The sequence below is a fragment of the Lichenostomus cassidix genome, chromosome 2, assembly GCF_008360975.1.
Source record: "Lichenostomus cassidix isolate B80296 chromosome 2, HeHo_3.0, whole genome shotgun sequence".
Classification (NCBI taxonomy): Eukaryota; Metazoa; Chordata; class Aves; order Passeriformes; family Meliphagidae; genus Lichenostomus; species Lichenostomus cassidix.
This window is the reverse complement of record NC_139482.1, coordinates 142,025,760-142,051,969: the sequence shown is the minus strand read 5'-3', so window position 1 is coordinate 142,051,969 and position 26,210 is coordinate 142,025,760. Positions and strand designations below refer to the sequence as shown.

General features: G+C 47.1%; 1 long non-coding RNA gene across 1 annotated transcript in view; it reads right to left on the bottom strand.

Annotated features, from left to right (window-relative positions):
* LOC146442419 (uncharacterized) overlaps positions 1 to 26,210 on the bottom strand; it is a 125,116-nt gene that overhangs the window by 23,255 nt on the left and 75,651 nt on the right. Inside the window, exon 4 of the long non-coding RNA XR_014850257.1 lies at positions 7,751 to 8,128. This is a non-coding gene — a long non-coding RNA (uncharacterized LOC146442419). The remainder of the gene's footprint in view (positions 1 to 7,750; positions 8,129 to 26,210) is intronic.

Below are 26,210 nucleotides of genomic sequence, written 5' to 3'. Positions count from 1 at the left end.
CCTGGAGTTTGAACTCTATTTATTCATCTATTTGATCAACACCTCTGGCTGCTGCTTCAGAACAGCTAAAGGATTCTCATTCATCTTCCCTCAGTCTCTGGAACTCCAGGTGAGGAGCAAGTCTGCCAAGTGAGGGAGCAACACAACGAGCAAGATTTGGCTGTGCTTCATGTTGCTTTCCAGAGAGTTTGAAGCACCTGTGCAATTGTCCTGGGACCTGCCAGTGAAACTGTGCTGCAGCTGCTCTGCAGCTATTCACACCAGACCCTGCCTCATGGGTTTGACATTCACTGGCTACTTAGACTGAATGCAAGGGTCTTGAACTTGGGCACTTCAACTCATCTCACACCCTAGTACCTGCATAGCTTTTCTCAGACTTCCATTCTGCATCAATAGGTGATTTTTCATCCCCAAGTTCAAGCCCGAATAGTACAGAAGTGACAACCCCTTTGTTTAGTTCTTACGTGGACAGAATATTCACAGCTCAATTATAGCCAAAAACTACTACACGGCAAAAAGAGATACTGACTTTTCATATAGAGAACAGTGGCAAACAGCGGAGAAGAGGGAAAAACAGAAGAGAAAAACAAAGGGAGGAGGAATGAAAAGAGCAGAAAAAGGAAAATAAGGGAGGGGGGAAGGAGACATGGAAAAAGGGATGGAAAGAACAAAATGACTGTGTGGGGTGACTCCAGTAGGGTTCAGGTACTAATCCAGCATTTGTTCACCTGGCATACTGCCCATGGAGAACAGGCACTGCATTAGGTACCAGGTCTCTGGCACACTGCTGGCCCCAGGCTTTAATCTTCCTCCTGCACAGACGGCCCCATGATCACATTTCCAGCTTTATAAATTATTTACATCAGATATGAGGAAGCAGAGACATTAGAGATGGAAAAGATGCACCAGCCCATCCCCTGGGGAAGAGAGCTGGATCCTTCCCTGTATCACACGAGCAAAGCAGTGATGCTCTGTCTCTCCTTGGGAAGGTGTTTTGCTGCTCCATGCCCTCACCAGGCTGAATTTCTTCATTAAGTCTTTGCATAAATTGCATTTATTTTGACCTCTTATCCATTCCTTCTGGCATTACCACCTGCCTGCATCCTCTGCAGCCCTCTGGAGTTGCATAGTATCACTAAGACACTTCCCACTTGGAAGTTTTCAGAAGATATGAAATATTCTGCAAAGCCCAGTGAAAGATACCTTAAAGAGAACCCAGCAACCGAGTACTTAAAAAAATAAAAATCAGACTAATTTTGAAAATGGAGGACTTCCAGCTAGATCTTTGCTCTTCCTGCCTTCACTCCTGGAGTGGGAGGGCAGTTGCTAGCTCGGGATGTGGTCAGCAGGAAGGTATTTCCTGAGCTATGGACTGACTGCTTTGTAAAGTTAATCCTGCAGCACCAAAGTGAAAAAACTACTCCAGCGCAGCTTCATCCTTCTTCCCACAATGCTCAGCCACTTGGAGTTTGTGGGATGGGGCAGCATCCATCCTCCTGAATGCTTGGCAAAGTCCAAAACACAAAGCACAAAGGAAAGCACAAAATAACTCAATCCCCATCCCCAGCACCACATTTTAAGAGCTAACTCCTTCCTGACAACTGAGATAGAGTACATAAAGGAGCGTGTCATGCTCTGAACTCCACGGTAATTCACCTCCTTGCCAGGATTTACACATTCTTTCTGTTGGCTCCAAGAGTTGCCAACACTTCCTTCACTTACAGAGCTTCATGCAGATGAAAGACTCCCGCTGAGAATCGTCAAGATTTACTGCAGTTTTGCTTCAGATCAGGAAAGCACTTACACGTGCTCTTAAATGCTGCCGAAGTCAAGGGCACCCGGCTGCATGCTCCCATACTCCAAAGCAATCAAGAGGAACCCTTTTCCTTTCATTGGAATAAAAAAGCATGGAGAATCTTAATTAAAGCTAGATGGAAATTACCTAAATGAGCTGCTTGTTACTGTAACAAATCAGATGGGAAGATAATCAAGTACAAGACATGAGGACAGAAAGTGGATGGGGAAAAGCTGGCACTGAGAGTTTGCTTGAGGAAGCACAGGGTGCAAGACACAGGGCTTACCCACAGCACCTCTGAAAACAGGCACTGTGTTTTCAAGACATCAAAGCCAGAAAGGAGACCTTCCCTATTTTTTACTGAAGATTCTCCTCCTAAAAGATGTATTGGCTTCCTCAAAATGGTAGGGACGAAATCAGTCTGCTTTTCCCCCATGTGTAATGCATTTCTGCTGGCTTGTCCTGCTCTGCTTGCATAAGACTATGCTGGTTCTGGGAAGCCCTGAGCAGAAGTTTTGGAGGCTCTTCTATATTCCACAACTCATACCTGGCTGGTAGCATCTATGGTGAGCAGATTTATGGATATGAGTATTTGGGAATATTTGGTAGTTCAGCCTGTTCTGTCCCCATTCCCATACTCCCAGAGCTACCCATGGGACATGTGCCAGTCACCATCAACTGCAGCCTCAACAAGGGGGCTGTGGCTGCTCCATAGGCCTCTGCCACTACACCACCCATGGCTGCACCAGAGCAGGACCAAAACTGGGCACTGACAACATTCCAGCCATGTGTTAGAGCCACTTCAACCTTCCTATCATGAGTGTGTCAGCCTAACCTAGATAATGGTTTCTAGAAAGAGCACTGTGGGTTCAAGATTGACTGTGCCTTAGTGGCTTCTAGAAAAAAACTACCTCAGCTGACAAATAAAATGACAGGTTTTGCTTTTTTTCCCAACTGCAAACTCAGTCTGGGAACTGAAAGCAAAGATGTGAGCTCTCCTTGTCAGTTCAAGCACTGCCATGCAGTATGTAATCTCAACAAGCTTGTGGTGTGCATGGAATTGGGAATACTGGGTGTGTGGGGTACATGCCACAATGCCATGGGTGCATGGGCTGCACGCTGTGGGTGTGCAGGACACTTGGTAGGGGTGTGCAGGGTGGATGCTGTACACATATAGGGTGCAGACCATGGGCATCTGGGGTGCACTCTGTGGGTGAGGTGCACACTGTGAGTTCACTGCCAGAGTCCAACTCACCGAGGTTATCTGAAACAATTGGGAAGTCACAGCCAGACTCGATGCCTGAGACAATGGACAGACAGAGCATGCAGAACTCCCTCTCCTATTTCTTTTAACAAATCAAACATGATCCTGAAATTGCATTAAAAGCAGGCACCCAGTGGGACAGGCCAGGCTGACAACTTGGAGTTACCAGCTGGTCACCTCAGATGGGCACTAGCCCTAAACACCGCACTTCCCATCACTTCCCCAATGCACTGCTGAGGCAACCACCGATTCCTACAGGATGGGAGAGCACTGCATCCAAGGCAAACAGGCAATAAACAGCCACCTCAGCAGGAGCCAGATAATGGGGAAAAGCATGGCTCTGGTGTGATGGCATGTGGACGCAGCTGGGGAGTGAAGCCCAAGGGCCAGCTGGTCATCCACTGCCCTGGAGACCTCCATCCCAGCATGACCTCAGGGCACTGGTTGCTCAACTGCTGGTGCAGGGCCAGGGGCAGATGGGCAGGTCTGAGGTTGCTCCGTTGAGGTCACTGATGAGGTCAGGGTGATTCAGCATGATTCAGGGGAAAATGGTGAAGAGAAAAGGTCTGAAGGAAGGAGGACCCAGCCCACATGTGACAGAACCTACAGGTGCCTGGGACCCCCGTGCTGCAAGCTGTGATGGGCACTGGGCTGCACCATCAGAATGCAGGAGGCAGGACATAGAAAAAAGTGAAAATCAGGCTGTGGATGCCATTTCAATAGGAAGAAGACAGCTGCACATTCCCAGAGGTGCTATCCATGAGAAGAGTAGCACTCTCTTGCTCCCTGACCCCTGCCACCCTACCTTGGGGCTGACAGGGCACCCTGGAGATGCTGTACCCATCAGCCTCAGCACTTCTTGCAGGCTGACAGAGATGATGGCTGCTCAGACAGCAGAGGAGCCTCCCCAAGGAGGCATTCAGAGCACAGCTTGGCCCACTGCCACACCACAGAGGGCTGCTAGCTCTGGGCACCTCCTGGGGCACTGCAGAAAGAGGTGCTGGTGCTTTGTTGAAATAGAGTAGTCTTCTCCAGGCAGCATCACTCGAAGACATGCCCCATGCCTCCAAGAGCATGCCAGGGTTGAGCCAGGAAGGGAGCACATAGTGGGACCTTCAGCCATGATATCCTCACTGCACTGGGCATCGTTACCACTCTTATACTAACCTGAAGAATGGCTTCTGCTGGACACCCAGGACTTGACCTCCTGCTGAGCACTATATGGATGCCACAGGCCAACTTGAATATATTTGTAATGAAAGAGGAAGTGAAGTACCTTGCTACAGCCACAGACAGACTGAAAAACTCATTTAAGACCATTTAGTAGAAGAAATCAATGGTGCACATTCTGTCTCTCTCCATCAAAGACAGTGTTTTACCAGATTTCTTTTGATCCGAGAAGATGACCCTGCCCTTAGTACAACACTACAAGAGTTTTGTCTTGTGGAAGACATCCTTCTGAAAGGAAAAATCATGCTATTTCAGAGATGCCTTTCCCAGGAACCTCTTATGAAAACTTTGACCATGCTTGGGTGGCTGGGTGGGTGGCTAGTCTTGCTTCCTGCCCAGGAGGGCTCTTAAGAAACAAACGTGCCCTTGTGGACAGCACTCAGCTAGGGGAAAGGAGAGGTCACCAAGTCCACTGGAGAGTCCCTCCACTGTCTCTAAGAGCTTTGCCCAGATGCATTGCAGAAGCTGAATGTCACACACTGTCAGTTCTGCACTAAGAGGCAAAGAGAAGGCAAAAGGAAGGTGCTTGGTAGGAAGAATCTGTAAGTAGAAGCTTCTCTGTCTCTCTCCTACCTGATAAACACTCAGACAACCCCCTGACTCATCAGCAGCTACCAGGTAACTTCCAAATACCGAAATGGAAAGAGAAGAAGGAAAATAACCTGTCCTTGAAGAGGTGGGAGGATGCAGAGATGCAAGCTGTAAGTCTGGAGAAAAGCTGTTGCTGTGAGTAGGAGGGGATGGCTTTTCCACCACGGAACTGGAAGCAAAGCCTTTGTGCAGTGGGAGAAGAGAGTCCCTGGATGTGAAACCTGAAGTTAACAGCTGTGCATATAAGGACTTCCAAGTAAAGATGCATTTGCACAGCTATAAAACGCCCTGTTTTAGTCAAATGAAGAGTCTTTCTCCTCCTCAATCCCACATCCTCCCAGGAACATGGACAATCTTCAGAGCTCCCATCTGCAACAAAACCTTGACACAGGCACCTCTGACCTACAGACACAAATCCATTTATTGCTGGGCTGAGAGGTTGGACAAAGAGGAGCGATGTCTCAGAGCTGGGTGCCAGGGCCACTCTCTGATTCAGCAAAGCCCTTGATAAGAAATGTCATCCTCCATTCAGTAATTTTAGCCCATGAGATAAGAATCTCTATCAGCCTCAAACATATGGCTGGCTGCACAGCACGCAGCAAAATGAGACGGGTAATTTATTTGCTTGTGCTAAGAGCACTCCCAGACCCAGAAAAGCTGATGCAATGAAATAATAAGTGCCAAATTACACTCTATTCTTCTTTGGAGACCTGAAGAGGCTCCTGTGAGATACAAGGGGTTTTATCTCTCTCCTTTAAGCACCAAGCCACCAGGTAGACAACAGCCCTACACGATAAATTGAAGACTGAGCTGCACGGGATTTTCTCAGGTTTATTCTTCTCTTTAAATCCTACTTGCTACATAGGAATTCACACCCACAGATATGACTGGTGCACTGTATGAAGTGCCAGTAGATGCTGTCCAGGAGAAGAAGCAGAGGAGTTAAATGGCAGAATTACACAGGACTGAGGGTGATCTCCAGTCTCCTGGTCATTAGCGCAGGACCATCAGCCCACCAGGTGCTGTGATGTCCCCCAGCTGAGCCCAACTTAACACCTCTGATTTAGGTGACCTCAGCTAATCCATATAATCACTATTCTGGGCTAGACACCGTGTGGCTTGGGTCACTCAGAGTAATAAACTCTGTAAGCTGAGCCTGACAGGAGCATCTGATCCACGGGGACAAATGGACATAAAGGACACTCCCAAGAAACGCTTAGCACATTCAACCACTGGATTCTGCAAGCATCTGCTTAGAAAGGCTCATTCCTAGAGCACTCTTTCTTATACTCTTTCCTCTTTTAGCTATCATCAAGGGACATATCAAACTAAATGGTCTTGCTCTGTATGGCCACTTCTACTCCCTTTCATCTTCAACAGTGCAGCTGCTGTTCAACATGTATCACACGTTTTCTCACTGTCACCTTTAAATAGGGGAATTTCACTCTCAAACACAAGACTAACATCTAAACATCCACTCTGAAACAGAAACTTAGGCTTAACGTACAAATATTTAAATTTGGTTCTTCCAAGGAACTGGGCCATACCCAGACTTTAAAGGAGTCCTTCCTCTCTCTGATTCAAATCTGCTTTAGAAATTTAGCAGCTACACACTTAGTCACAGATAGTCTTTTCACTGAAGTGAAATCGTTGATGCTTCCTAGACAGTGGTATCTTCCCATCACCACATCTACCCATGTCACTGGCATTCTCACTGGAAAAATCAGCAGTTAAACCAACAACTAAATGAGTCACCTCTAATACAAAGTGATGGTCTTTCCAGCTCAGTGCTGAGACACGAGGGTGAGGGACAGCCAGGAAACCTCTGATCTGAAGGAGAGGATTTTCATCTCAGTCAAGTTCAGTTCCGCATTTTTCATCATTGCCAAATTTATTAGGGAATATTATCATGACAATATAAGTCCCTATGCACACACTGGCATGGCCTTCATGGTAACATTACACATACCAGCCTGAGAGGAAGAGTGATGAACCCTTTTCACCCTCACCACCACACAGCCTTCACAGGAACCACAGAGTGCATGAAGTGCAGCAGAGGAAAGCCACATGTCCCTCATGCCCATGGAGTTGTATCACTAGAACAGAGCAAGCCTGACATCCCTCTGTCATCCTGGCCAGCCTCCTCCTCCAGGGAATGCTTCCAGCTCTCCAGAGCCCAGGGCCCAACATGGGAGGAGCCATGCATGTTTATGGGGAAAAACATTCACATCAGGAAAGAAGCTAAAAAATAAATCAAGCTTCAACTTTCTTTTCCGCAACCAATGTTTTTCGGTTCTCCGAAGGTAGTAAATTGAAAACAGGTAATTTTGCTCTATTTCCTGCCTTTCTCCTCTTGTGCCTTTGGACAGAGCAATGTGATACGCCCATACATTTCAGTTCTCTTTGTATCTCATCAGTTTGGAAAATACATCACTGTCATGCTCTTGAGCTGGAGCTGCAAATAGTGCAGTGCAAACAGTGTGAGGGACTTGTCATCCTCACTGACAACAACAGAGCAGCAAGTTTCCCAGGCATAAAGTGAAGGCACAAAGCGTCCTCCAGAAACAACACATTTAATGTGTGTGTATGTGAGCAGAGATGCCTGAAAAATTAAGTCTTAGATATGTGGACAACTAAGGCAGTAGAGATTTACTGACGATTTTTACATGAAAGCCACTCAAGGCATGGGTGATGCAGGACACAGGAAGTGGTCAGGGAAACACAGGAAGTGGTCTCAGGAGAGAGACTGGGGGCAGTAGGAGAAAACTACTCAATGCATGGACTCATCACTCATCTCACTTTTTGTCTGATGGATATTTGCGTGAGCTACGAAGGAAAGAAAATGTTTTGGGTTTGGTTTTTTTTTTTACCTTGTTAGGAAGCTTCAGTCCCACTCTGGAGGTGAGGAAGCTGGCTTGTAGCATCACCTCTTCTCCTTCTTCCTGTATCTTCCCTTGAGTACACTCTTCCCAGGCAAAATCTGTCTCTAAACTGAGATCTATATGCCAGGCTTTTCTTCTTTTGAGCATTCCTCCCAAGAGCAACACAGCATTGATTTTCATTACTTGTACAAAGCAGCCAACTCTGCTCCTTTCTCCTTGTGTGACACTGGAGATATAAACTTAAGCTCCACTGTCCCCAAAGTCTAGGGGGGGGGTTGCCTGGCACATTCAGAAAGTCTTCTGAAATACTGTAATCCAAGCCAAACTGCAGCTCATCAAGCTTCATCATCCAAACAGTGGATACACCTAGAAAGAAAACACAGTTTTAATATCTGGATCAGGACAGACTGACAAACCTTCAGGTTTTATACATGATTTCTATTAGTATCAAGAGAGTGATGTCTGGTTCATTCTTCAAGGGACACCTTGACCTTGCAGTGACAGTGTCTTTTGCACTGACAAAAGAACATCTTGTTGCCTCAGATTCAGCCAAGGGAAAGTACTACTCAAACAGAGATGAACAAGAGATGTCACAGAAAGCTGAAAAATCCAATTCTATCATCCTTGTGGGATTTAAAGGTCTTGATTTTTTTTTCCTACCATTTTGAACGAGTGGGAAGAAATATAAAAATCTTGAAATTTTGAAGGTTGATTAATTGAAACTCATTTTGACTTGAAGCATTTTGTTTCAACAGTTGGAAAATTTCCCTTTGGAGTCATAAACTTTCACACTTTCTATTATAACTTCCATTAGAAACAAAGACTCCTTTCAAATACAAACCAAAACGCAGATGGAGTCAGACAGTTTAGATGTACTGTCAGTAGCCAACCCTCTCCAAATTTTTACTATACTTTACCCAAAAAGGAGGATTTACTAAAGCTGTCTCCTGAGGGTGCATTCAACTGCAACACAGCACCAGATTAGTGACAAAGTCACAGTCAGCTCAAATGCCAACAAAGGAAACATTGAGCTACTTTAATCAAATTAAGTGGATTTTAAAACACAAAACTATATAGTTAGCTTTACATGTAAATTCTACCCTAAGACAATTTAAGTGTTCAACTACAGACTCTCACAGACTAGCAAAATTACTACTACACTGTGTGTTGATTATACTAATGCAGACACTGCTCTGCTGGGTATAACACAGTGCTCCAATGAGGAGGCAGGAACAACTCCAAAAATCATATACAGATTAAATTCTAAGTTTTATCAAAAACAGGTTGTTTTTTTGCATACAGAGAGAAACAGAAACACATCATTTGAGTACTTTATCTAAACTAAAGACTTTCATGATGTCCAGGGGTTTCTCCAGTGGACATTGGCCAGACACAAACAGCCCAGCGTAATGGTCTGAGAAAGAAAGAAGCACCTTTCATTTGTGTTTAGGGGACATTTGAAACAGATGGAGAATCAACTCAATGGAGATGTCTACAAGGTTTGTTTGGATGGGAAGAGCTGCAGAAGAAGAGGGCAGCAGCCCTATCCCATTAGGAACAATCTGCAAACCCGCTCCAACCCAGCAACTGAGGAGGACTGCCAGGGCAAGTGATATAGAAACTAACTCAGGTTTAGAAGGCTTCGAAAAACTTGTAATTTAGACTCATAAAAGAAGAGATCTCTTATATCAATGGATGCTTGGTCCTACACAGATTTAACGCTCCTAGTTACAGAAACCCACAGTGAAGTGGGACCCCTGCCCATGGCAGGGGGGTTGGAATAGATGATGTCTACAGTCCCTACCAGCCCAGGCCTTTCTCTGATATGATTCTATGAGAAGCAGGAGGGCTGGTCTGTGCTGCTGAAGAAACCCCTCTCTTGGGTGCAGGATGTGGTACAGCAGGCACAAAGCCACTGATGCTCAAACACACCTTTTCTAGGAAAGCCAAGCACAGTGGTTCATTGCCAGAAGAAACAAGATCATAGCTGGTGTGGTGGAAGGAAATGGCTCTGGCACTCCCTGGGAGCATGGGAAGTACAGCTAAGAAGATGGAACTGGAAACAGGCCCCAAGCCATGAGGGTGGCAATGCCATCCACAGCTCCAGAAATGGGTCTCTCTTGCTGCTTTCTGTGTTTAGGTGACAAACATTTATAAGCCATGCTGTCTCTCCTGCTTGCAGACCTGCAGTGCTGTTTCAGGGCCTTTACCCTCTGAAGGAGCACACACACAAACCAAGGTGCTGCAGGCTCCTCTGGGGCTGTACAATGTCCACCTCCACTTGTGAATCACCCAGCTGGGCTGCTCCTTGATGGCCCAGCCTTGGCCAGGTCACGGTGCTGTGTCACACATTACAGAGGGAGAGACAAGAACAGGATGAGATCTACACCTTTGGGCCATTCATCTCACAGGCACCTACCCCACCAACATCTCCTCCTCACAGAAGGGCTTTGCCACACCCAAACCACACATTTCCACCTTCTTCCCTCATTTTAACCTGCACAACCTCACAAGGTCACCTCACCACCCCCGGAGGGAGGTGACACACTAGGCCTCATATGGGGTGATGCGATTCTTTTCTTCTTCAAAGACCTTGTGGCTGCCGTCACCTTTCAAGACCAGGAATACACGTCAGTACTTTCCAGAGAGCACCACAAACTGCTCTGCTCTGAAGACACACTCTCTGTGATACTGGAAACCAGCAGAAGTCATTGAGGAAAAGGGAGGAAGAGCAGTGTGGTGTAAGGAGCTCCAGTGCACACCAGATCCGAGTCCATACTGGAAGAGCTGTGACCAAGGGCTTGCAATATGCATCCTAGAAAGACACTGCATGGCTGAGGGCACTGGGAATTATGGAACGCTATCCTCAGGCTGCTGGCAATATTCCCTTGGGCAGGGCACAACGCTGACACAGTGACATTAAAAGCACAGCTCCCAGTAGCATCCTGGCTGTCCAAAGCCCTGGCATGAAGCAGCTGAGCTGTCCCAAAGCTGACCCTCCCTGGAGGGACACTGTACGCTGACAATCCTGGCACAGGGATTAGCAAGGCAGTGTTGAAGTGCTAAACAGATACAACCAGGGAGCGAAACAGCTTCCCGCTAATGAGGGGACGGGCAGGAGTATCTTTTCACACATCAGTTGCTGCACAAGGAGAGCTTGCCCTGCTCTCAGCTGAAGTCAGGGCTCAGACAGACAAATGTCTTGCCCACATGGCTGAGTTGCAACAGCACAGGTACACAGTGACCTGTAACCAGGCAAACCTGGGGCACAGTACTTACAATTACATGCAAGACTTCTTCCAAACACCCTGCCTGAATGGTAAAAGCAAGAATTATTTGGGTTACAGTCTGGATTGCCTTCCTTTCCCACGCTTCCTTGGCAGCTGGCTGTCCCTGCTTCTGCTGCTAAATTTCCCCCTCCTCCATTTCTGCATTACTCATAAATTAGCATCACACACAGCAGCAGGCAGTAAAACACACCAGCAGCACTGCTGAAGGCAATGACTTCAACAGTGGCTTAAGCAGATGTGCTAAGGAAACATCTGGATGTTATTACCAAAAGGTTTTCTAGGCTCCCCATCAGATCAACACCTCTGTTTCCTCTGAATCATTATACATAAGAAACAACATAGAACCAATAATAAAAACACCTCAATTGGAAATACAGTCAGCTCTCTAGCATCTAGAAATTCACCAGCACTGACCCAAAACCCCAAAGGGGGCAGCCAGTCTGTGACCCCCAGGCAAGAAGCTTGGTGCTACACTCCATAGCCAGCAATGACAGGTTTGGCTGGCACAGGCCTTGCAAGTTAACCATCTCCATGGTTAATCCCCATGTGAGAAAACAATCCATCAAGAGCTGAAGAGGTCAAAAAAGCCTGCAGGACTTCAGAGCCAGTGGCATGCATCTGTCCTGTCCCACCATGCATTGGAGATACACCTCAGTGTTATTCCTCTCTTGTGAACTACCTTCTTTCCCCCAGCTCTGTAAAACACATTCCTAGCAGCTCTCAGCTATGTAAAGGCTTTTGACATGTGGCTGGTACAGTGAGGAAGGCTGGACTAAAACTCCTTTCAGAGTACAAACCAAGAAAAAAAAATACATCAAAAAGATTAAAGAGACGCTTGGTATATTAAAGAAATGGGTGCATGGAAACTTTTCAAACATACGAGACCTACAGGACTGGCTGAGGTAAGAGGCATAATTAGCCCAACGTGAGCTCGCAAGGCAGGTCCATGGTGCTTGGCTCCACAGAGCAGGGATGTCACGTACCAGCAGAGAGCCCTGTTATCTTGGGGCCTTGGGCTGGCACAGCTGATGGGAGTGTGAGGTTTAATACTTGTGCCCACACTTCAAGAACACTGCTGGAAAAACTGGAGAGAGTTCAGAGGACAACCACAAGAACAAACCCAGGCTTGTAGCAAGGAGCTCAAGGAAGTCAATCAAAGAGAAAGTTAAAAGGCACCTCACAGCCTGCAGGTACCTGTCAGAAGTGTTCTCAGCCTGCCAGACAAAGGCATGACGAGACCAAAGGTTGAAAGTTGAATCTCAACAGAAAACAAACCAGAAACAACTATACCATTTTTCAACACTGCAGGTAATTAACAGAGAGAAAAGTCCTCCAACTGGCATGGCCAAGAATCCAGCACTGGCAATTTTTAAAATAAAATGGGATGCTTCCACCTTGCTTCTCTCGCTCCCCCCTATAATGTATGCTTGGTTCCATTCAGAACTGCTGACTTCAGAATGGAAATTAATTCAAGGAATCTCTGTTATACAGCAGATCAGACTAAACAAGTACCATGACCTTAAAGCCTAGAAATCAATGAGGTACAAAGAACAAGAAGCACAATTATTGGTAGTACAAAGAACAAGATGCCCCATTATCAATGGTCAGGCCTGTCCAGCCCCAGAGGTCCCTGCCCCATCCAAGGGTCCTCTGCATCCCATCACTACCGAGATGTGGATTTTGAAGAGCAGCAAAAGTGCCAGATCGACACCACAAGCAAAAAGCAAAATGCTGTTTAACCAAGAAACCCATTCTGATTTTTTTTTCCCAGCTAAAAAAACAGGAAAAATCATATCCAGACAAAGGTGAGTAAAAGAATTATACTCACAGGGCAGAAACAAAGCATAATGTAAGAAACAAGCATTTTACAGTGAGAACAACCACTCACTGGAATAACCTCTCCAGGAAGATGGTGGAGTCTCCATCACTGGAAGTTTTCAAGATGCAACTAGACAAGGTGGCTACAACCACCTCGGCTCCCTTTCCCACAAAAGATTGGACTGGACAATCCCTTCCAGTCTGCGCCAGTCTGCAGCTCTATGAAAGGCACACAAAACCTTCCTGACTAGAAGCACTTCAGCTAAAGGAATGAAGCTCCCAGTTCTGACACTCTGAAACCACTCATTGATGTTTATCATAATTATGCTTGCAGGTTCCCTTTGTGCTTCTAGACTCCAGGATCCTCACATCTGCTGGGTTCCTCTAAGCCTCAAAAGCACATCCCAAGACATAGTCCCTGACTGCATCCTCTCTCAAAGAGCTAGAAAGTCCTCCCTGCAAAGAGAAAGCAAATTTCAGCTCCTGGCTGCTTTGTTTAAAGTTTTCATCAACATGGCCCATCATGGTTCATAGTTGTGCATTTGCAATACCTTCCTTCACTTCGACCTCTTCTTCCTTTAGGGCTCAGAATGTGGGAGCTCACTGTGGCAGCCATAGGACTAAAAGGGTAACTAACCTCTGCCACAAAAATCAAGGTGTTGCTATTGCTCCCTAGGAAACCTGGAGGCTGCAGTCAAAAGTCAGCCTCCACCAGCCCTAAACCTGCACTTGGGTAGCTGGAAAATACAGGGGGAACAAGGGATGGGGATGAACTTCTGGGGCTGCAAAGCATGGCAATCACTACCTAAGACTATAAGACCATTGGGTCACCCAGTCTGAATCTTGCATAAGGAGGTCACAAGTTCCACTCTTACCTTTGATTTGAGCAGTACTGCTAGTGTTTGCCTAAGCCCCACCTTCCAGGGAGGCATGCAGGCTCCATGCAAAGAGCTCAAGATATGGAGATGGTAAGTCACCTTTTTGATGGCTGGCTCAAATACTTAAAAGCCTTTGGTATTTAAAAAAGGCACTTTAACTCTGATTTATCTGCACTGCATTTGCAGCCAGGGGTGCCTGTGATATAGCTGCTGGCTGCGGGAGGTGCTCTGCCTGATTTCCTCAGCTGTTCACAAAATCCATCTCCAGGAGAAACCCTGGGGCCTCTCTGCTCTCTTCCCCTGCAGACAGCCTGTCTTCTGCCTCCACCCTTTTTTCTGTATTTATAATCGCCAAAGGAGAAGAAGAGCTTTCAAAGGATTTAGCACAAGTGCCTGGCAGGGAATTGCTTCTGCGGGTGGCTGGTAAGCAGGAGAGGGGAGGAAAGGAAGGGAAAGGCAGAGCAAACACTTTCATCCCCATTGTTTCCATTCCAAGGTGAATCCACACATTTCTCCACACCCATTCCCCCTCCCACCCCCCACTATGCACTCTACCAGCTTTTCCATATACTCACACATATAAGGCTGCCCTTCCCCAAATATCCTCCTCAGATGCCTCACAACCACAAACTCCTGTGACCCTGTGCTAGTCTCCCACAGTGTCGTTAACAATAATTATCACCCAAGTTACTACACCTGCTCCTCAGTGCTCACCTCTCAAAGGACAGCTCTAACCTGCCTGAGTAAGCAGCACTCACCACCAAGCAGGGAAACCTGGGCTAAAGAGGATGCTCACACCAAATACTTCCGATAGAAACAGGGATCAGATTCCACTACCCAGAGCTCCATCTGCACAGAGAGCTCCTCCTGCCTACCCTAGCTGCTGTCCGCAGCACCTTCATCCCGCTTGCAAGGGCAAAAGTTTTAAGAGCCTTGTACTGAAGCTTCAGCACTTCCACAGACTCTTTGCTATTCAAAAGGTTTATTTTAAAATTGGGTTTGTTTATCTCTAAGCACAGATTCATTTCCAATTTATGTCAGCAAAAAAAAACCAACAAAATGCAAAACAAAAATGAAAAAAGAGCTTGCCTGACTTGGAAGCCTAAAAATAGACCTGTGTATTGCAAATAGTGAACTGTCAGGTAAAGGCTGTGGATTGAAGGTTCAAATGAATAATGTGTTTGTTTTTCCTGCTTCAATACTTTCCTGCTGTTATCACTGTACAAATAAGTCAGCACACGCTAATTACTCTGATGGCAATTTCCTGGGAACTGGTACTTAAGTATCAGCCCAAATTTATTGCCGAGCATCACAGACTAGTCCTCCCCCTGCACTCCCAAACAAACAAACAAGCCCAGCTGCCAAAGCCCCCCGTCCTTTCTTTCATCACTGCAGACCCACCACTGCCAGCATGGTCCCACTCCTGACTCCAACCTCATCTGCAGGATCTGCCCTGAGGAACATGTGTTTCCCAATAAGCCTGGTTAGAGCTAAGATGCTAACATAGAACATGGATCTGGCAGTGCCAGAATCTGGACTTATCTCCTTCAACGTGTTCAATGTATCCACAAATTGTGGATCCCAAGCAGTGTTTGTGCAGTAAAAGGGGTTAATCTTGGGAGCCAAGAGCACTGGCACCTTTTCTGCAAGGCACACACATCAAGAGAGAAAGGATGGGAAGTGAAATGTCTGTGAAGTGTTTTTATAAGGCACCCAACAAACCAGTCTCAGGCCCCTTTTAGCCCAAAACCATCCCACAAGGCTCACAGTTTATATTCATGGGTGAAATACATCAAAGAACCGCCTAAACAATGTCTGTGGTTTCTGCTGCATTTTCCATCCCCCCCACTTGGTATTTATAGAGCCATGGATTTGCACTGTAATTCAGTCAAATGCATTAGAGCAAAGATGAAGGGAAGAGAGAGAAGAGGAAAAAACCCCACTATTACCTGTGTTACATCCCAAATGGTATTGAATTTCTGTATAAACCTTTGCTGCAACCTCAACCCAGATGCAGGCTGTTTGCCGAACAGGCAATATAAACTCAGCATCCTCCTTTGTGGCCTTTTTCAGCTTTCAGGGTCTTTTTCTGGAGGATGGTTAGCTTGCTTTGGATTTATTGTATTATCACTTCTTTCCCCTTTCACTGTGAGCCAAAGGGTTAAGCGACTTTTCAGATCTTCCCTGGATGCAACTCCATGCATAACAAGAAAGCTTCCAGCCCAGTGAAAACAACTTGAAAGAAGGGCAGTGACCCAGCCACAGGCTTAAGTTTCAGGTCACAACACCCCTGCTCAAAACCATCCATCTTCCTCTGGCCACAAGTTTGCAGCCAGTCACCTCCCATTAGTGCAATTCATGTCCAGGATTTACAGGGAAACACCTTTTGGGTACCCAGCTGCTGTTAGTGTCCTCTCTTGCACATGAGATGAGCTGTGAGCTAACAAGGGACACTGTAGGTACACACGGATACAGCATCCCCTTGCATCCAGTAATAAGTATTAAAAACACAGGGAGCATCAGAAAAAATAAATAAATAAATAACCCAAACTGCAATTGTGAACTTTGGTTTCATTTAGTCTCAACTTCTGCAAGGAAATGGGTGTTTACAGCCCTCATCAACCTGGACACATGCACACCACATTGCACGGCAGAATCAAAGCTGTTTGGCTAGCACAGTAGCAACATGCTGCTCCGTTAAAAGCCCTGGATCAAAGGAAAGAGAAGGTTTGGTGTTACTGCACACTGAGCCAGGGGAAATAGTGCATTTCAGGAATGCTACATGCTGGAAGAAGGCTGCGGAGAGGAAGGATGTGCTTGTTCCCCCCTTCTCCAAAAGGGGTTCCCTCACCTGCTGGACCTGAAATAATCACCTGCTGGACCACAGAACTGGGGATCATAGAATTATAGAATGGTTTGGGTTGAAAAGGACCTTTAAAGGTCATTATTTTAAGGCCCCTGCAATGAGCAGGGACATCCATGGTTATATTTCCACTCTGCAGCAAGGATGTTGGCAAGCAATCCACTGTTAAGAAAACAGCCAACAAAAGGTTCAAAACCCAGCCTCACACAAGCCAAACAGAAACATGGCTCCTGGGAGGGGGATCTTGGCTCATGTGGGGCAAAAAGGACAAAAATGTACGTGTGGAATCCAGCCCCAAGCCTGGTACTCAGCTCAGCTCCTCCCAATCTCACATCTACCAGGGGTGATCTTGCTCTGAACGGACGCTGGTCAAGAGTATTGGAATGGGATGGAAATAAGGAAAAATATGAGAAAAGAATTATCAAACACTCTCTCAACCTCAACGATTTTGTGCTGTTAACTCTAGAAGCAAGAGCACAAAGGAGCAAACTGTGTGTGCAGGGACCTGGGTGCTGAGACTTTCCCATTTCCCATTTATCATCATCAACCAAACTGCTCTAGGAAGTAGGGCAGGCACAAAGCCCGAGGAGGTTCCCAGTTCAGCTGCAACTCCCAAGGTTTCGATGTGATTAGGCCTATGACTCTCCCCCACAAGCTTTTTGGCACTGGGACCAGCTCGTGATATTGTTTCCATTAGTTCCTCCCTCTCAGCCATACCAGTGCATGCCAGTTTGCCATGTGAGACTGCGAACTGGATTGGGGAATCAAATCTACAGAATAACAGCCTAGGGGAGAGAAAAAATGTCAGCTGGATGGGTTCCCTGTTGCAAGTGTGCTCAGCAACATCCTCTGTTGCCAGCAGCTTGAAATGGTTTCAGGTATAGCAGTGCAGAAGGACACCCAGATATTACCGTAACACTGCTCAGCTGCTGAAGGAATGAACCACCAAACATGTCCTTGGGCTTTCAGTTTTTTAGTGACTAGCTGTATTTATGTGTGCTAACAGAAAAACTGGACTGAATTTGATGAAGTGATCCCATTTCTCAGCTGACTGGCTTACTGTGCGATCCTGCAGCACTGGAGGAATCAGCTAGAAACACCAACTGCAAACCAAGGCAAGCTGTTCCTGACTAGGTGCTGAAGAGTGAAGCCCACGGCTGAAGCTTGGTACACACCAGGGACACTACAGGTATGAGCTGAAACACTGTCGCAGGACATGACACCTTCACCAGGCTCCCTGACTAACAAGCTGTGCAGGAGTAACAAGATGCTGGTCCCTCCAAGTGCAGTTATCTTTTACTGCCTTGTGTATACTCATGTGGGATAAATATGCGTATTTATTTATTTGCTGAAAGTATTCACTCTATGTCCCAAAAAATGCAAATATGTCTTTCGCTGCTCAGAAAAGCATGGTTTGTGGGAAGATGAAAAAAACCCAAAACTTGTTTTGCCTCTCTAGCCTGCTTTCAGACTGGTGCATCCCACTATTGAAGAACAAGCACAGGTAGGGTCAGTATTAATTAGCAATAGCCTTTAAAAAGGTCTTGAGACACCCATTTTGGGAGGAATTTGTATTTGAGCAATGAGAGTGCTCAGATCTCCCCAAGGCATGCAACTATCCCTTTGTAGCCCATGGCACTGTGTTGGGTCAGCCTCTGTCCTCCATTCCTGCAGCTCCTGCTGCTCTGCAACAAGGGGATGCATCAGCGGGATGCCCTGCACCCCACTTGCCTCTCTGGGTTAGCCAGGCTGGGGGTTGCCCTCATGGAATCATAGAATTATTTGGCTGGAAGAGACCTTTAAAGACCATCTACTCCAAACCCCTCCAGTGAGCAGGGACATCAACTGGATCAGGCTGCTCAGAGTCCAATTCAACCTGACCTTTAATGTTTCCAGGGATGGCACATCTACCACCTCGCTGGGCAACCTGTTCTCCTCCTCTAATGAGACAAGTGAGCACACAAGCTGCATCAGTGGCTGCACCCTAATGGACCCAGAGTATAAATGAAGATGACACAGTTAGTGTGAAGATATGGGGACAAGATCATGGTGTTTTACCCAGTAACCCTAGCAACACTGTATAGTGCCAAGATGGGAACCACCTCTGGGGAGATTTTGAAGCCCAGATCTCTTCACTTGGTTTGGAGAGGGCAAAACAACTCACTCCTTGTCTCTGGCAAGGAAAGTGAGTTTCTTTCACTTGCAAAGTACCCAGTTTGGGTTTCTGAGCTACACCACAGCCATCAGCTCTGGAAGAACCCTCAGAAGAGCAGCACCAGAACTGGGTACTGTGACTTTTTCCCTGAAGATGTCTTTCACCACCACAGAGTACATGGGGAAATTCAGGGCAAGGGATGAGAGGCCCACCCCAAACCGGGGTATGGTTCCAAGGGGGCACCTGCCCAGGGTCCAGCAGAGCAGCCCAGCACACGCAGGAAGGGCTCGGCCATCCAGGCACCGCCGCTCCACGGCTAGCAGGGCTGCCAGCCACAGCCAGCGCCGGTGAGAACAAGCCCTGGGCAAGAAACACAGCTCTGTGTCCTGGCTCTGCAGCCCAGCTCCTACGTGGAGAAACAAAACGAGAGGCACAGCTCACCCTCTCCAAGGAATACGCCCTTCCTAATGAGAGTCGACCCAGGAGCTATGCGGGAGTGGCGCCCATTCCCAGGCAGGCTTCAATGCCACTGAAAGGCAGCGACGGAGACAGGCAGCCTCCGAGGAAAGAGACACCAGTGGGGAATTTCGCTTTGATGCCGGCTCGCCAGCTCGCTGCGGCACCAGGGAGGAGGAAGGACTGCCGGCTCTCGCGATGCTCCCCTGCATGTGCATACATGCAGAGCTGAGCTCAGCCGGAGATCCCGGCAGAGGATTGCAACAACCGCAGAGCAAGTCACCAGCTATGCCCTGCCTGACTGGGCAACACATGGCTGGCACAGCCTGAGCCCCACGGTGGCAGCTGACCACCTGCCGTCGGACGACAAAGCCCATGGAGAAGAGCCGGCACTGCAAGGACGCTGCCAAAGGACCGTGCCGTACAACCATCCATCGTCCCAAGATGTCGGTAGGAAAAACTCCATTATCTGTAGCTAAATCTGGGCAGAGTGCAGTGCCAGGACCTCTTCTCATCCCAAAGAGGTTATGTTCCAGGAGACACAATATTTTTTTAAGCCTTGCTGCTGCTATTAGAACAGTAATGATGTCAAGCAAAACCCAGCGGCAACAGCAAGGTTCAGGGTCTCGGATTCACTGCAGTCTTGATCTAGCTCTAGAAGGCTAACAGTAGCAGTGGGATCGTTACAAATACAAAGGTGATACCATGGAAGAGATTTCCCAATTAAATTCCTGACACTTGCATCCCTGCCCCCGCCTCCTCTCCTTATCTTTTAATTCGCTTCCACAGATCTCAAAGCACTTAACGACTACTTAAGTGCTGTTAGCACCCGTCATCCTGATGGAGAAACTTCCATTGGGTTGAGCAATCCTTAAATTGCCCAACAACCCGCTGGGCGAGGAGAAAGCAGGACTGGTTGAGCACAAGTCTATCCATCCCTCTGCGCTGCCTTGCTGCAGGGTATGAGTTACCGGCAGGAGAGCAGGGTGGTTCCATGGAACACTCCTTTCCCAGGATGGGGTGTGCCCCACCTTTACAGCTGATGGAAGGCACTGGGCACTGTCCCTGCTAAGAGGGTAGCAGGAAATACATCACTTTTTTCTTTTGTTTTGTGTTCATTTGTTTGTGTGTTTGTTTTCGTCATTAGAAATGTTCTGTGTTTAAAGCTCAGGAATGCAGACTTTCTGCAGAGGGCAAGGGCTGTCAGGGCAGGTAGCATATGTGGCTTGATTTCTCCATTAATGAAATAAGATTGATACCTGTAAGTGTTTTCAAACAAAAAACTTGGTGGCCCTGACTGCAGGACCACCAAGATAGAAGATGGTGCAAAGTATTTCTATTTGCTATATATATTCTACAGTGTGCTGTCGAGCAGCTGCTTCTTCTCAATCCAGGGCAGTGAATGAGTTAGGTGGAAAGAGCAGCCAGAAAAGTCCCACATCTTGCCACAGACTTATTTGCTTTTCTTTATCTCATTCACTTGCTCTAGTGGCCCCATCTCATCCATCCCATCTTCTCGCCTTCCTCATATTCCCACATTTGGCCTTCTTGTAAGCTCTTAAAAAATTACTGTACAAATGAACGATTAAGGGATTATCATCATAGCAATTGCGGATAATGTGTCCAAAAGTCACACCTTCAGAAAAGTTCAACTTGACCAAGAGGAAACTGGACAGGAACTGTCTACTGGTGATACCTATGACCAAAACTGAGGCTGATACAGAGCATGGAAGACCACCTCTGTCCTAGTTCTTGCTGTACAACTGTGGACCATGGGAATGATGCAGTTTAGTGACTTGGCCCAAAATCCAGAAGTTGGGTTCCTAAAACACTGTACCTGAGGATCCTAAATATGGGAAAGGGGGGGCTAAGAAAAAAAGAAAAACTTCTTTACCACTTAACTCTCCATCACCTAGTCCTGCCAGGAAAGAGGGTTTAATTAATATTTCAAGTACAAGTGCAGTTAATAGACTGTCCAAATGCATCCCATCTGCTGAAACACAATTAGTTTCATCTCAACTTCTAGGAACAGGCTGTCCCCTCTTTGGTGCTGTGCAGCAGGTGAAACCTTGGGGTCCCCAGCTGATGGCTGATCCCCAGCTAATGAACTGAATTAGACTGCTTCCATTCTCATTACAGACCCTTCAAAACAGTGTCCTTTAAACAGAGACCTTGAAACTACCTTAAATAAAACCTTCTCCATTTCTCTGTGGCTCAAATTCAACTGTACCAGCTCCTATTAGGTCGACAGTGCTATTGTACCCATGGTGCTCACTTCTGCTGACAAATTCTCCAGCTGCCCAGCCTGTGCATCTGCAGCTCACACACAATCCTTGTCTTCTCATTAGGGATCCAGTGCTACCAGTTCCCTCAACTTCCCAGGCCCTTTATATGAAATTCCAGCAGCAGAGCCGAAAGCGGTGACGGCAGCAGCTGCTACAAGCAGCCAGGTTATGCAGAGCACCACATTCCTCCTCTGGGAATGAGGGCAGCACGAATAAACCTAAAACCGATTTTATTGCATCTTTCAAATTCTTAACAAGCCAACAAAAATTACTGCTGCCTTCTTTTTTTTTATTATTAATATTTCCCATTTTTAAAGTGACAAGGCTTTTAAAATCAATAGTTAAATTTTAGATGCTAGGATACTGTTAGGTGCATCTGGGGATGGTTAATCAGAGGCACGAAAGAAATCGTAATAATAATCATCATCATCATCATAACAACAACAACAACATGAATTCCCCAGCAGGATACATAAGAGTTAGGGAGGGACTGTTGCCCTCTTTCCTGCCCTGAGCCAAGAGCCAAAAACATCCAGGAGTCTCTCTGCCTGTGCTGGCACTGGGGCAGTGCTACACAGGTAGGGTGGCACAGGACATGCAGAACAGGCTCTTTGGAAAGGAGATAGGAGCCATTCAAAACTCATCCCAGGCCATCTGCAGGGCTGAGGGCTTGTCAGGGAGAAGGCAAAGCCTTTTTTGAAGCAGGCAGCTGCCCACAGCAGGGGAGTCTGGGAAGAGGTGCAAGTAGGATGGGATGGAGGCAGGATGCAGGGCAGGATGCAGGACGAGATGCAGAGCAGGATGCAAAGCAGTGCGTGGAGTGCATCCAGTGGGAAGGGCGGCCCTGCTCCAAAGCATTAACCTAAGCTCTTTCCCGGCTCCAGCCTTCCTTCCCAGCACTGTGCCACACACATCTGTGTGGGGAGGGCTGGTGTGGCAGAGAGCCAACTCAACAACTCAAGAGGTGCAATTATCATTAAAGCCAAGCAGGCTGGAGCAGGGGAGAGGAGATGCCTCCCTGCCAAATGAATAGGTTTAATGCTGCTCACATTCCTGCATTCCTCTGCTGAAGTGTAATGAATAAACCCTCACAAACTGCTAAAAATGAGGTGGTTTTGGTTAAGCCTTGCGAGTGTGTGTTTTGTAATCTTACACCTTTGCAGACAGAGAGCCCTGCTATGCTGGTAATCTAGGACTTGAGGTTTTCCAGAGCCGGCTTGTGTAGCCAGGCAGAGACACCAGCACATGCCTGTTTTATGGGAACAGCATCTCCATCACAAGAGGGCAGATGGGACAGAAAGCGCATGGAGCCAGGCAGGTCCCTTCCTAGGCAGGAGTGCAGCACGGATCCCTGACCAAAACCATGCACGCAGAGCCACTTCTGATGACAGGAGAGGATTAGAATGGAATGGAATGGAATAGAACATATTTTAAATGAATAGAATAGAATAGACCATTTCAGTTGGAAGGGACCTAAAACAACCATGTAGTCCAAATGTCTTCAGGGGTGACCAAAAGTTAAAGGTTATAATCAATGGCATTAACCAAATGCCTCTTAAACACTGACAAGCTTGGGGCATTGCCCACCTCTTTAGGAAGCCTGTTCCAGTGTTTGACCATCCTGTTAGTAAAGAAATGATTCCTTATGTCCAGTCTGAACCTTCCTTGATGCAGCTTTGAACCATTCCCACACATCCTACCACTGGATCCCAGGGAGAGGAGCTCAGCACTGCCCTGTCCCCTTCCCCTCCTCAGAAGCTGTTAGGGAGCAATGAAGTTGTCCCTCAGCCTCCACTTCTCCAAACCAGACTAGTCCAGAGCCCTCAGCTGCTCCTCACAGGACATGCCTTCCAGCTCTTCCACCAACTTTCTTGCCCTCCTTGGGATGCATTCAAGGACCTTCACATCCTTCTTAGCTGGAGGGTGTAGAACTGCACTGTAGAGCTCCAGGTGAGGCCACACCAATGCTGACCAGAGTGGGACAACCACCTCTTTTGCCTGTCTGTTTCTGCAGTGTTTGATTCACCCCAGGATGATGTTACACACAAAGCTTTCCCCTGTCTACACTGGTTTATCTGCAGAGGATCCTGTCTGGGTCTGGAAACAATAATCTTATTTATTAACGGTTCTACTGAAAAAGGTAGTGTATCCTTACCCAAAGGTCAAAATATGTATGTCCCTCTGCTCAGCCTTGGCTTCTCCAACCTGCCTCTGTCAGCACAATCTCTCATCTCCTCCTTCCTGCCTCTTCATCATCCTCCAGTTCAACTTCAGATTTCCCTCCCAATGGGACCTGTGGTTCCACCCATGGTCCCATCCTTCTCTACCTCCCCTTCATCTCCACCAAAAATTTGGATCATTATGATGGTCTGTGCCCTCCTCCATGCAGACTCTCCTCTCTACTCAAGACTGGTCTCCTTATGCCCAAAATTAAGTCTCAGGACATCTTCTGAATGCTTTTTCATCCAGCATCCAAATCTGCCATTGTCTTTGAAGCTCTTGCTTTCCCACATCACAGCCAACTCAGCCACCCTTTTGTGAGACACCTAACTTCTGACCAGCAAGTGTACTACCACACAGGTCATCGCTTCCATCCCACTTCAGCTTCTCAAGGATAGCCCCTTTCCCTATCTCATCACACAAGAGCTCTGTATCTCTCAAGGCTTATCCCATGCCCTACAGTATCCACTATCTGCTGTTGACTCTTATAATGTTGACTATTACTTTAAGAACTTGGCCTCCCGGGCCATTCAATGGAAAATGCCTTCGATACTGAATGATATTGTCTCCCTTCCTGCCCCTTGTCTGGTAGAAATTCATCTCAAATGTCTGCCAAACCACCTCAGCGACTTCATCAAAACTTTCCTTTACTGTGACATTTACAAGAAAACTCAATAACTATGAGGCTGCTGATGTTCTGAGGCATGTCTGTCAAGATGATCAACAGTGTCCTGGCATTTTTATTTTATTCTCCCATATGCATGTACCAATCACAACCTCCTGTCATTGATCCAGACCATGAGCTCCTAGGGGGATGGACAGCCTTTGATTCAACATTTGTACAAAGAATAATAGGCTCTGGAGCACTGTGAGTGCTCCTCCTATCACTGTGGTGAAAATAACACTTTTACATACCCATCAAGGTCAAGAGATACCTGCTTGCACTAGGTATGATCCCCAGGCTTAGAGACGACAACATGACCAAGAAGTCCACTTGAATCATGTCAGGAAGCAGTAAGTTACCTGAGGACACTTCCCAGCGCACTGAGACCCAGGTGTCCTGTTGTTGCACCTAGTTGCAACAACACCCTCTTTGTCCCCAAACAAATCACAACACAATGTGCTTCCAGCAGTTACTACCAGCACCGCTTGACTCACCACTCTTGGTAGCATGGAAAGCATCCCACAATAATTTCTTGTACATCAAAGACCACAGCATCACCCTGGTTTGCATGCACAAGCTCCATGCTGACTACTCATGATGCACTGCAGTGATGTTCTCTCTACCAGACTGGAAATCATAGATTAGGCTGGATTGGAAGGGACATTTAAAGGTCACCCAGTCCAACCCTCCTGCAATGAGCAGAACATCAACTTCATCATGTTGCTCAGAGCCCAATCCAACTTGACCTTGAATGTTTTCAGGGATTAGGCATCTACTCCATCTACTTTACTATGGGCAACCTGTTCCACCATTTCACCACACGCATTGTAAAAAATGTTTTCCTTATATCTAATCTGAATTTACCCTCTTTAGTTTAAAGCCATAGACCTTCATCACGACAGGCAGACCCTGCCAAAAGGTCTGTCCCCATCTTTCTTCTAAGTCCCCTTTAAGCACTGAAAGGCCACAATAAGGTCTCCCAGGAGCCTTCTCTGCGCTGAATAACCCCAGGTCTCTCAGCCTGACCTCATCAGGATCACTGTGAGAGCAGATGAGCTGCTCTAGAACCCTGAATCTTAGCCACCCCGCCACTTTCATCATCTAAAGGTGATCAACACCAAGCGTCCCTTGTTTGGCCCCAGGAGCAGCCCCGAACAAGACCTGAGTGTTCTGGTCTAAACTCTGCCAACGGCTCCAGCCCCCACATATGCACCAGCATCTCTGCTATCCAACCAAGGAGAAGCCCAACTGGCCAGGAAGATAAACTGTGAGTAGCACATCTCACACCCTGGGCAGCTCTGACACAGAGCTTCTAGCAAATTGAAAGATATACGGGGGAAAAACCAAGGCCACATGGAGGTGACTTTCCTTCCACTGTCCAGGAGAGACTTGCAAGGCAAGTTCTTCCAGCAGGCTGCAGGGCTGGCCATGCTGTGGGCAGGGCTGAGCCTGCCCTGCCTGGCCAGCGGTGCCAGCAGCCCCAAGCAGCACTCGCTGAGTGATGAGAATCCAACAGGCACATGGGACCTGTGCACTGCAGCACGGAACAGAGATGCACACACAGCAGGGGTGGGTTTGTTCTCCTTTTACACTCATCCAGTAGATGAACCTGACCTGAACTGATGCTGCAGTGACAGAAATCACAGACCTTACAGACTTCAGACACACAGGGAGACCTCTCCTCCTCTCTTTCCCTCTTCTTGCTGGGGCTGAGCTGCATCTCTGCAGATTTGGGATTGATTCACCCCATACAGGGGAACACCACGGCATCTGCACTGCAGAACACAGGCTCTGCCTTCCCCGCTCACATCAGATATTT